Source organism: Neoarius graeffei, chromosome 20, assembly GCF_027579695.1.
Source record: "Neoarius graeffei isolate fNeoGra1 chromosome 20, fNeoGra1.pri, whole genome shotgun sequence".
In the NCBI taxonomy this organism is placed as follows: Eukaryota; Metazoa; Chordata; class Actinopteri; order Siluriformes; family Ariidae; genus Neoarius; species Neoarius graeffei.
The window spans coordinates 57,828,719-57,841,543 of record NC_083588.1 but is presented as its reverse complement, the minus strand read 5'-3'; the positions used below and the strand labels follow the sequence as shown (position 1 = coordinate 57,841,543).

Genomic DNA, 12,825 nt, shown 5'->3' with positions numbered 1-12,825 from the left:
TTCCTCCTGCTGAAGGGAAGCACATCTGGCGGAGAGAGAAGGGAAGAAACCGCCCCAGGCCAGCACACCACAGTTTTACACGAAATTTACACCAGTAGGTAAGTCAATCTCACTTTAACTCGTCCACATTGCGACTATATTGATCAAAAACTTCGGTTTGAATACGAATTCGCGATAACAGACTTTAGTTCGGTTACATTTTGAAACATTCGAGCTGTGAAATGGCGGAGGACAGAGGAGGCGGAAGTGCCTGACTTTAACATGACATCATTCAGCCCGGGGTTAGAACCAGAACTAACTTTATACCGGATTATTTGGTAACATGACGCGTTTACAGATGTTCAATACGTACATATACATCTATAAACATCAACATTTAAGCCTTTTTAACGGGTTTGTATGAAGTTATAGAAAGATACTGAAAACTCAGTCTTGTACCAGGAAGCAAGAATGATTTCCTCTTGTAGGTCTGTTGTCATTAATGTCTGAACCCGGGTTTGTATACCTATAGATCCTGTTTTTGTTCTTTATTTTTGTGGAAAGTAACTTTTATTTAATTAGAAGTAAGTTAAGGAAGTAGGCTGGGCTTAGATTTAATGAGAAACAGGTTCTATTTGGACATGTTCTCTTAACTTCCAGAGTAATTAACCCTTTAACAGATGTATACTCAGGAGGTTGTGCTATCAGATCTCTATTGTCCATGCACTGTATATATATATATACATACATACAGTACTGTGCACAAGTCTTAGGCACATGTCATAAAAAATACTATAAACAGTCAACAGTAAGCCATAATAAATGAAACAAAGTCGATATTTGGTGTGAGATGAAATTCCCTTTGGACATGTTTTCTTAAAGGGCATATTCTGGACCAATTTCGTGTTTTTTTTATATGAAAGCATGTCCCTTTACACACTCATCCACAAGGGTTGAGTGCCGTCTCCAGCAGAAAAAAATGAAATAACAAAACACGTCTGGAAAAATCCCAAGGGAGTCTGGAGCCAGATTCGTGACGTCACCTGCGGAAGCGCCAGCAGGCTGCGCGAGCTTTGCACGGTTTCAGTGCACAGCCTGTGTAGACCAAACCAAGCGCTCCCATTTCTCTCTCATTGTCCGGTCTTTTGGAAAACGATGAGTACTAATCCCATCATGATTGGTGTTGCTACACCCTCCGACGATACATCTGTTAACCATTTTAATAATTACGTGATAACGTTGAAGAAATTTGCAGAAAACCACCAGGTCGTTTTCTCATAAACAAACCAGCGCTGACGTAGGATTCAGAGGGAGGCGTCCCGCACGCGACGTCACGAAAATCAATGTTTGCCGGGAAATCCAAATGGCAAGTTTTTCAGAGGCGGACCAATTCGCCTCAAATGGCTTGATTTCAACTGAATTTTTCTGGTATTGCGCAAGGTAAAAAAAATTGCAGAAAATGCAAAATGTGACAGATATTTGACCAAAGTTTAATATAAAATAGGAGAATTACATTGATCTTGCTCCTGAATTTACCCGTGATATGCACTTTAACTTCCAGAGTAATTAACCTTTTAACAGATGTATACTTAGGAGGTTGTGCTTTCAGATCTCAATTGTCCATACGCTGTGTGTACATACAGTATATATATATACAGGTAGTCGTCGACTTACGACCTATGCGACTTACGACCGATTGACTTTACGACCTTCTGGTTATGACTGGCAAGTGTTTCCCAGCTGAGCTAGCTGAGCGTACGACAGTTTCCGCCCCAGCTCCTGGCAGCGCCCAGCATCCAGCCAGTGTCGCCAGATACTGCTGACGGTTTCCAGCCCAAAATATGTTCAAAACCTGCCAAAATGCACTTAAAACCGCCCAATCTGGCAACACTGCATCCAGCCTCTTCTATTATGTGTGCAGTGTTTTGCTGGACAAACAACGAGCGAGCTACAGCGCGCGTACGGCTTAACCAGATCTTGTGCTATAACGTGCGCAGCTGGTGATTAAAGTAACTTTCACTTTTCTGTTCTGTTACACTGTTCTGTGTCCAATGTCCAAAATGAAAAGTTAGTTTTCAACTGTTCAGCGAAAAAAAAATTTAATTAAAACGATTGTGTTGTTGAAATGATGTGTTTGCAATTTATTTATAATCAAAAACTGATACAGGTGGATGAAAGAGTGATAGTGTGATAAAAAAGTACTATACTAGTACTACTGAGTGATAAGAAGTCCTAGTGAATGCTTGAAAAGTAGACAATAATAAATAATTAGGTGTATTTTTCGGCGCACGCTGTGTGCGCGCACTATGGCTCAAAATGATATACTGGCAAGAAATAAAAGTTACTTTCACCCCTGAGTATGCAGTGTTTGACTTAAACCAAATAATGAGCCAAGGTAATGAAATAAGAAAATGTTGATAAAATAAGACTTTAAGATGATTACAATATCATTACACATCACAATATACTTACGTTCATTTAACATAGGCCGACTTACGACCAGATCGGTTTACGACCGGTCAGTCGTAACCAAATGCAGTCGTAAGTCGACGACTACCTGTATATACACTACCGTTCAAAAGTTTGGGGTCACTTTGAAATGTCCTTATTTTTGAAAGAAAAGCACTGTTCTTTTCAATGAAGATCACTTTAAACTAATCAGAAATCCACTCTATACATTGCTAATGTGGTAAATGACTATTCTAGCTGCAAATGTCTGGTTTTTGGTGCAATATCTCCATAGGTGTATAGAGGCCCATTTCCAGCAACTCTCACTCCAGTGTTCTAATGGTACAATGTGTTTGCTCATTGCCTCAGAAGGCTAATGGATGATTAGAAAACCCTTGTACAATCATGTTAGCACAGCTGAAAACAGTTGAGCTCTTTAGAGAAGCTATAAAACTGACCTTCCTTTGAGCAGATTGAGTTTCTGGAGCATCACATTTGTGGGGTCGATTAAATGCTCAGAAAAATGTCTCGACTATATTTTCTATTCATTTTACAACTTATGGTGGCAAATAAAAGTGTGACTTTCCGTGGAAAACACAAAATTGTCTGGGTGACCCCAAACTTTTGAACGGTAGTGTATATATATATATATATATATATATATAGTACTGTACACAAGTCATAGGCACATGTAAAGAAATGTTAGAGACCAAAAAAAATCAAGGTCAAGGTTCTTTATTGTCATTTGCATGTTTCACATGGAAACGAAATTTGTGCCTCAGGGCCAGCAGCGGATATAAATAAAAGAATTAAAATTAAAAATAGAATAGAAAATAGTGCAACCGTGATTAGAAAGTGTTCAGGTGAACAGTAAAAACTTCAATATGTGCAAAATGCAAAATGAGGGGAGTGGAGGAGGCAGCATCAGAGCTGCTTAGTGTTGATTAGTCTCACAGCTTCTGGGAAGAAGACGTCATAAAATAGAAATCTGTAAAAATAAAGGCTTAAAAATAATGAAATGAAATGTTTCATCATTAAAAGATATACTACAAACAGTATTAAGCCATAATAAATGAAACAAAGTCGATATTTGGTGTGAGACAAACTTCCCTTTGCTTTAAAAAAAAATAATAATAATTTCAGGTCCAATGAGTGCAGTTTTATGCGGAAATGAGCTGTAGGTTTTACTGAGCATCTTCCAGAACCAGCCACAGTTCTTCTGGACACCTTGACTGTCACACTCGCTTCTTCATTTTGCACCAAAACCCAGCAGCCTTCATTATGTTTTGTTGTTTTAATCTGGAAAGTCCTCTCTTGTGTAATATCCTACTCAGATACAAATTTTTTTCTTCCTGTAACATTTCATTTTGTTCTGGAACACAAACGTTTGGACTCTAAAATGTTTTTGTACTGTTTCGACTCGATAATATGTAATTATCGATAATTATCTGTAAAATAGAAACTGTAAGAAAGTTTGTATGGAAAAAAAAACAGGGGGTCTAAAACTTTTGCGCAGAACTCAATCCTGTACAAAAGTCTTCAGCACATGCAAAGAAATGCTTTTGAGAAAATATACTTTCAAAAGTAATGAAATTCAAGGTTTCTAGATAAAAAAACCACAATAAATAGTAGTAAACAGTGATAAATGAAACAAAGTCAGTCAGTGTTTAGTGTGATGATCTTTTGGTTTTAAAAAAAAATAAAAATACTCGTCCCAGATATGATTAATGCAGGTTTATTATAATATTATAAGGAAACGAGCTGTAAGGGCCTCTGCATGCTCTTGCGACAAGGCTTTCGCAGATAGCTTTTCGCAGACAGTTGTAATTTATCGTTGAGCGGGGAGTAATAGGCGTGCGCGATGTTATTCACCGCCACAACGCAAGGGGGCGTGAAGTCGCGAAATCGCTAGGAGTAGTTGGTGGGTGTGGTTAGTGGAGTGTTTATCCTCCGGTTACTTATAATGACTAGAACTGGAGTCGTATAGATGTCTGTACTTCCTCACTTCCTCGATCAACCGCTCTTCGTGCTGCTCCATCTTCGCTCGTGTTTTTAAAAATGGCGGTAGTGAAAACAAAACAAACTGGGAAAGTAGGGAAGCGGAAGTGCGTGTACAGCGGATGTAGAGTGGACCTGGAGTGGACCAATCAGAGCCCTCTTGTCTGCGACGCTGTTTGCGAGGCTTCTGCGGTGGTCACAATTTTTGGGAGGTGCGCGCAGAGCGTCTGCGAAGGTGGGGGGGCTACGCAGACGCCATCTGCGACGCCATCTGCGAGGACTGCGTTGTCAGCATAAATTGGCCTTAAGTTTTATTGAACATCTTACAGAACAAGCCTCAGTTCTTCTGGACACTTTGGCCCAATCCCAATTCTAATTTCTACCCCTTCCCCTACCCCTCCCCCTTCCCCTTGGCCCTTCCCCTTGAAACTGAGCTACAAGGAATAGGGCTTGAAATTGAACCCCTACGTATTGGGATAGCCCTTCAACGATCGCATACGTCATCGCGTACCTCCGTCAGCGTTTACGTTAGCAAAACGCGACCAAATGCGTCATTGGCTGCGACCAGCCGCTACAGTCAGAGCCAGAAATCTCTGCTGGCAGGGTGTGATTTGTTAACTAACACCACTGAATGGGATATCTTTGGCGCTTCGTGCACCACATCCGACAGAATGAGGTGTCAGAACACTCATGTAAACAATAAAAGCGAGAATAACAGAACAAAACGTACGCAGTCAAGCAACCGAAAACAATACTCACTCCCAAAGCTTTTTAGCAGCAGCTTGGATTTCAGAAATCGCTGCTCATTCTCAGCTCGAAAGCGAATCAAGCGGCGTGTTTCCTCTGGATAACAACTTAAAACACGTAAATAATGGAGAAAATACATTTATGACAATCTTTCGCCGCGGGAACCGCCATCTTTCTGAAATCCGCATGAAATCTCGCTGAAATCCGCATGGCATTGTGGGAAATCACTCAAACCCCTTCGTTCGGAGTCAGCTCCAGGAAAATCTCCGTTTGGAGGGGTACAGAAGCCCTACCCCTTCCCCTACCCCTCCGCGTTAACTGGGATTGGGATACCCCTACCCCTTCACGTGAACGCGCAAAATGGAGGGGAAGGGCCAAGGGGTTGGTCCAAGGGGTGAAATGGGATTCGGCCTTTGACTGACACTTGCGTCTTAGTCATCTTTTTTTTTTTTTTGCATTCAAAATAACAACCCAGCTACTTTCATTATGCTTTTTGTCTGAAAAGTTGTCTCTTTTGTAATAAGCTGCTTTCTTTACTGACATACAAACATTTTTCTGTCGCACTACTTTTGTGCAGGAAAACTAATTACCTCCACCAAGGAGGTTATGTTTTCGGTAGCGTTGGTTTGTTTGTTTGTTGGTTTGTCTGTTAGCAACATTACGGAAAAAGTTATGAACGTATTGATCTGAAATTTTTTCCAGAGGTGTGACTGGGCACAAGTAACAATCCATTAAATTTTGGCGGTGATCCGGATCACCTTCCGGATCCCGGATTTTTTTAAAGGATTCTTGGCGGAGGTCTGCGCTCTCCGAGTGATTTTCTAGTCTGGAATCGAAAATGTTTTGTACTGACTATAATGTAGAAGTCATGAAATGAAAATCTATAACAAAGTTTGTATGGGGAAAAAAAAATACGGTGCCCCTGCACACTTCATATTTTCATATAGCCTACATTACAATCATATTAAGATACATGATGCTAACTGACTTTACATTTAATACTTGTAAGACTGAATGTAATGCATTGTTTATAACTTTATTACGATATAACATTTTGTCGTTTGGAAAATGCTGGAATATTTTCACGTTTGTTAAAAGTAGCCCTCCTGTAATAGTTCTTTGCAACAATGGAGTCCAGTTTTCCCTGAATTCCATCTGGTATGTTTGTTGCAAGCAAGTAAAAATCTTGCTCATGCATTTGGAAATATGACCCCGATTCCAAAGAAGTTGGGACAAAGTACAAATTGTAAATAAAAACGGAATGCAATGATGTGGAAGTTTCAAAATTCCATATTTTATTCAGAATAGAACATAGATGACATATCAAATGTTTAAACTGAGAAAATGTATCATTTAAAGAGAAAAAATAGGTGATTTTAAATTTCATGACAACAACACATCTCAAAAAAGTTGGGACAAGGCCATGTTTACCACTGTGAGACATCCCCTTTTCTCTTTACAACAGTCTGTAAACGTCTGGGGACTGAGGAGACAAGTTGCTCAAGTTTAGGGATAGGAATGTTAACCCACGATTGTCTAATGTAGGATTCTAGTTGCTCAACTGTCTTAGGTCTTTTTTGTCGTATCTTCCGTTTTATGATGCGCCAAATATTTTCTATGGGTGAAAGATCTGGACTGCAGGCTGGCCAGTTCAGTACCCGGACCCTTCTTCTACGCAGCCATGATGCTGTAATTGATGCAGTATGTGGTTTGGCATTGTCATGTTGGGAAATGCAAGGTCTTCCCTGAAAGAGACGTCGTCTGGATGGGAGCATATGTTGCTCTAGAACCTGGATATACCTTTCAGCATTGATGGTGTCTTTCCAGATGTGTAAGCTGCCCATGCCACACACACTAATGCAACCCCATACCATCAGAGATGCAGGCTTCTGAACTGAGCGCTGATAACAACTTGGGTCGTCCTTCTCCTCTTTAGTCCGAATGACACGGCGTCCCTGATTTCCATAAAGAACTTCAAATTTTGATTCGTCTGACCACAGAACAGTTTTCCACTTTGCCACAGTCCATTTTAAATGAGCCTTGGCCCAGAGAAGACGTCTGCGCTTCTGGATCATGTTTAGATACGGCTTCTTCTTTGAACTATAGAGTTTTAGCTGGCAACGGCGGATGGCACGGTGAATTGTGTTCACAGATAATGCTCTCCGGAAATATTCCTGAGTCCATTTTGTGATTTCCAATACAGAAGCATGCCTGTATGTGATGCAGCGTCGTCTAAGGGCCCGAAGATCACGGGCACCCAGTATGGTTTTCCGGCCTTGACCCTTACACACAGAGATTCTTCCAGATTCTCTGAATCTTTTGATGATATTATGCACTGTAGATGATGATATGTTCAAACTCTTTGCGATTTTACACTGTCGAACTCCTTTCTGATATTGCTCCACTATTTGTCGGCGCAGAATTAGGGGGATTGGTGATCCTCTTCCCATCTTTACTTCTGAGAGCCGCTGCCACTCCAAGATGCTCTTTTTGTACCCAGTCATGTTAATGACCTATTGCCAGTTGACCTAATGAGTTGCAATTTGGTCCTCCATCTGTTCCTTTTTTGTACCTTTTAACTTTTCCAGCCTCTTATTGCTCCTGTCCCAACTTTTTATGCCTCCGCCACCATAAGGTTCAGGAGGCATTATGTTTTCGGGCTGTCCGTCTGTCCGTGCGTCCGTGCATGCGTGCGTCCATCCCGAAACCTTGTGAACGCGATATCTCAAAGGCTAATGAAAGGAATTTCACCAAACTTTCACCATTTGTGCACTTTGGGACAAACATGAACTGATTAGATTTTGAGATCAAAAGGTCTAAGGTCAAGGTCACTGTGAGGTCAAATGTCTGTCCAAAAACCTTGTGAACACAATATCTCCAAGGCTAATACAAGTAATTTCACCAGGTCACGATTACTTTGAGGTCAAATGTCCATCCCCAAATCACAACTTAATAAGGTGTGTAGTCTACCGGGCGGAGGCATCCCCATCGACGCTGTTGGCGTCGAGTTCTATCTAGTTTGAGATGTGTTGCTGTCATGAAATTACAAATGAGCCAATATTTGGTATGAAATTTCAAAATGTCTCACTTTCGACATTTGATATGTTATCTATGTTCTATTCTGAATACAATATCAGTTTTTGAGATTTGTAAATTATTGCATTCCGTTTTTATTTACAATTTGTACTTTGTCCCAACTTTTTTGGAATCGGGGTTGTAATATTTTACTACTTTTTAAACATTCATTCATTCATTCATTCATTCATTCATTTGTAGAATATTTAACATTGTCTTGTTACAGTATGCCATAATAGTTTTACATTACTGTGCAAAATGTCTTCGGCCATCCAAGATGTTTATGTTTATCAGGATTTATCTGGGCGTTAAGTGATCGTTTATGTGTTAACATGAAATAAATGTCATCTATTGGTATTAGAATTAACTGGATTTCTCCAGAATTGTTCCTAAAGTTACACATACGCCAAGAAAAGTTTTGAAAGTTACTTAAACACTGTCACCTTTTGCATGAGGATATTGTGAGCAGTGTCATACAAAAAAAAAGAAAGAAAATCTTTCCATGATATTGTGTTCAAATTTACATCAAGAAAGTGGGTAAATTATAGAAAATGCTGCTGAAGATCCAAGTGGTCAAAGAAGCGCACCATTTTCAACCAGGAAAACAAAGAGGAAGTGATTTCAGAATACTAAACAGCTACGTATACTGCAGTCAAATAATCTGTTAATAATCCGATTGATAGATCAGATTATTAATCTGAATAAAATGTTCTTGTATACAGTACTGTGCAAAAGTCTTAGGCACATGTAAAGAGCAGAAATGGCTTAAAAATAATGAAATTAAATGTTTCAACATGGAAAAAAAAACTATAAACAAAAGCAGTAAGCTGTAATAAATGAAACAAAGTCAGTATTTGGTGTGAGACGACCCTTTGCTTTGGGCAATTCCATGTAAATGTCAACCTCACCATGCAAAAATAAAGCAGCATGTAATACATCAAAACCACTCCCAGAGATCTCACCTAGGCCTGTATTTTACAGATGTGAATAAGTTGAACCAATTTGTAACCAACCTAATATGTCACTGTCAGTCTTTCTTTCTTATAATGTAAACCCCAAGCTAAAATCAACTTTGATCATGTACAATTCTGTATTATTGCCACAAGCCACAGAAATGTATGCTAAAATCCACAAAACAGCAAAACAATAGCCATCCTAAATATTATTTAAGAACTTTGATAGTTTTAGCTGATATTTAGAGTTTTTCAAAGGGTTATGGTGGTTAAATTGCTGATTTTCTAAACATATGCCATGTCTATTTCAGACGCGTCACATCCATAACGGAATTTCGTCACATCCATAACGCTGACTTTTCCTTCCGAAACTCTGCATGAAATACAAAACATTTTAAACAAAGATTTTTTAATATTCACCTTGGACCCCTCTATCAAATGGATATCTCCATTTCGACATTAGGTTTACGATTTCACAGAGTTTGATAAAAATGTACAGTCACCCAAGAAAAGTGATACTTTTTCTGTCACATCCATAACGCATCTTTTATTGGCATTTTCTGGCATGCCCTAGACGTACTATGGGAATTGTTCTTGTTCTATCGCTTCTCCAGTATGGTACAGCCTTAAAATATGCAACACCTGTTTAAATACTGGGAGACAATAAAACATGCACTGGGTCATTTGTTGCCGTTTTGAGTTCAAGTGTCACGTCCATAACGCTGGAATTGCTCCTTTAAAAAAAAAATGGTTTCAGGTCCAGTGAGTGCAGTTTTATGCGGAAATGAGCTGTAGGTTTTACTGAGCATCTTACAGAACCAGCCCCAGTTCTTCTGGACACTTTGACTGTCACACTCGCGTCTTCATTTTGCACCAAAACCCAGCAGCCTTCATTATGTTTTCTTTTTTAATCTGAAAAGTGCGCTCTTATGGAATGTAGAACGCACTTTTCAGTAATATGCCGCTCAGATCTCAGATACAAATTTTTTTTTTCTGTAACATTTAATTTTGTGCTGGAAAACGAACGTTTGGAACTCTAAAATGCTTTTGTAATGTTTTGACTTGATAATGTAGAAGTCATAAAATAGAAATCGAGACCAAAGTTTGTATGGAAACGCAAAAAAGTAGGGTGCCGAAGACTTTTGCACAGTTCTGTGTATATCAGTCGGATTAGAATAAACTGATTCTATTTTCTGAACATGTTTGTTGGAGTCACAGCGCATGTTGACCAATGTGGCTGATGCAAGAAAAGTCTTGTGGTTATACATGGTTCATCATTACGAGTTAAACACTTAGCTCTATGTACACGTGTATACATGTAAAAGCGACTCAGTGCATGCGTCTAACTTTGAATCAGATCACATGTAGCATTCTTGGTTCAGGGTGAACAGAGTAAATGAGTAATTTGGAGATAAACAGTACAATTTTATGCAAACATGAGTTCAGTTCTGAGATTTATGGATCAAACAGGAATGCAACTTGAATTTTACACCGGAGATATGAATCCTCAGAGTTGTTATACTTTGCATGGCTTATTGATGACGGTGTTGTTCCTCCACTAAATGTACTAAGTTCCGTCAAAATATCCAGCACTGCTGTTTATTCCACTGAAGATATTGGGGCTGTATACTGAATTGTATTAATGTGCATTTCAATTTATTCTATCCACATTCACTGGATATGAGCAATCGCACGCTCTGATTGGCTACTCTACTACTACACTGTAAAAAAAGAATAGTTGAGAATACTTGAAATTTCAAGGCAACAGTCTGCATTAAGAATTTTATGTTTTGCCAATGATGTGCCCATGATAATCCAAACTATGATAAAACTGTTATCTTTATTAAGAATTCTTAATTAAGTCAATTTTCAATTCCTCATTCTGCCAACATAGATTTCTCTTTTTGCTGAACAGTGGCATTCACAGTAGTACAAAAAGGCAATTGAGGTTATCAGACTTTTTTGGGGGGCTTTTTTTCACCTTTATTTGGATAGGAGAGTGTAGAGACAGGAAATGAGCGGGAAATGACCTTGGGTCGGAATCGAACCTGGGTCCCCGGATTTATGGTATGGCGCCTTATCCACCTGAGCCACAACGCCATACCTATGACGTGGGTTTTAAAAATTTTTGTAATTGTGTAGAACAATGAAAAAAGGCATGTATGGTTTAATGATAAATTGTGATAACCTCAGGGGCGTCGTGGCTCAGGTGGATAAGGCGCCATATCATAAATCCGGGGACCCGGGTTCGGTTCCGACCTGAGGTCATTTCCTGATCTCTCTCCTGCTCATTTCCTCTCTCTACGCTGTCCTATCCAAATAGAGGTGAAAAAAGCCCCCCCCAAAAAAATTGTGATTGCCTTTTTGCACTACTGTGAATGCCACTGTTCAGCAAAAAGAGAAATCTATGTTGGCAGAATGAGGAATTGAAAATTGACTTAATTAAGAATTCTTAATAAAGATAACAGTTTTATCATAGTTTGGATTATCATGGGCACATCATTGGCAAAACATAAAATTCTTAATGCAGACTGTTGCCTTGAAATTTCAAGTATTCTCAACTATTTTTTTTTACAGTGTAGGAAATCAGCTCATATACCGTGAGTAGAGAAAAACAAAATGGCGGCGCGTGTTGCCGAACCAACCGAGGATGGAAAACAATCACCTTGTGTTTGTTACAATGTGTCGTCCATTCAGTCTTCCTTCACCGACCCACCAGTTTCTTCAAAGTACTTTAATAGCCGAATTTCCTTCTTTTCCTGAAATAAAAACTCTACTCAAAAACAAAACCACAAAAAATACAACAAAAAAAAAAGCAGCAAAATATGGAATTAAAGTATTTGATGGGAAGAACGTATCTTTTTTATTTTTCAAGAGTTATTATTATTATTATTATTATTATTATTATTATTATTATAGCATTTTTCACAAATTGCGACTGTCATTTCGCCGGTTTGTTTACATTGAAAGCGGAAATGATTTTATCGGACGTTTTGTATAAAGTTTTTATTTATCGAATTTGCAAAAAATAAAAATGCTTTGTTTGTCATAATCCAGTGAATGTGAGTAGAATAAAACAGTTATTCCATTCAATCTCGTCGTACATGGTTTATAGCCGACTCGGTGCTACGCGCCTCGTCGGTTGTCAGCTCACGTACGACTTGATTTCGTGGAATAACTGTTAATTGTTTCAAAGAGTTAACCATTTGTTTGTGAGATATATTTTGTACAATTTACTTAAAAAGCGCCTAACAAATAAATAGAAAGATGATGGAAGTAAAATTGATCGTGCATAAGTAACTTTAAGGCATTCGTTAAAAGCAAACGTAAACGTATGCTCATATGAGTCTCAGAGAAAATGAGTAGGAATGAAATGTAAAGGTCAAGATTTTTTTTAATTATTATTTTATACTTAATAAGTAAGTCATGCACATGCGGCGTGCTATTCTCGGGAAAACAGTCAACAGCAGGGTGGAGTGATGTGGCCTGACGAGAAGTGGAGTTCCTGATACCACCCTAATGTTGATTATTTTCCCATCAGAGCATGTCCCTTATATAAAAGTTCCTCTTATTACTTGTGTTACAGCAGCATCAGCCTCTCATTTCTTTCTCTGTCTTGAAATTT

The 12,825-nt window shown here is 38.8% G+C and overlaps 1 protein-coding gene across 2 annotated transcripts in view; it reads left to right on the top strand.

Moving 5' to 3' along the window:
• The window catches only part of map3k14a (mitogen-activated protein kinase kinase kinase 14a), a 42,920-nt gene continuing 30,095 nt past the window's right edge, over positions 1–12,825 (top strand). Inside the window, exon 1 of one of the 2 annotated variants that reach the window (XM_060902063.1) lies at positions 1–98. The gene's annotated coding sequence lies outside the window, so the exon portion shown is untranslated. The remainder of the gene's footprint in view (positions 99–12,825) is intronic. The other variant, XM_060902065.1, reaches the window with a different exon arrangement.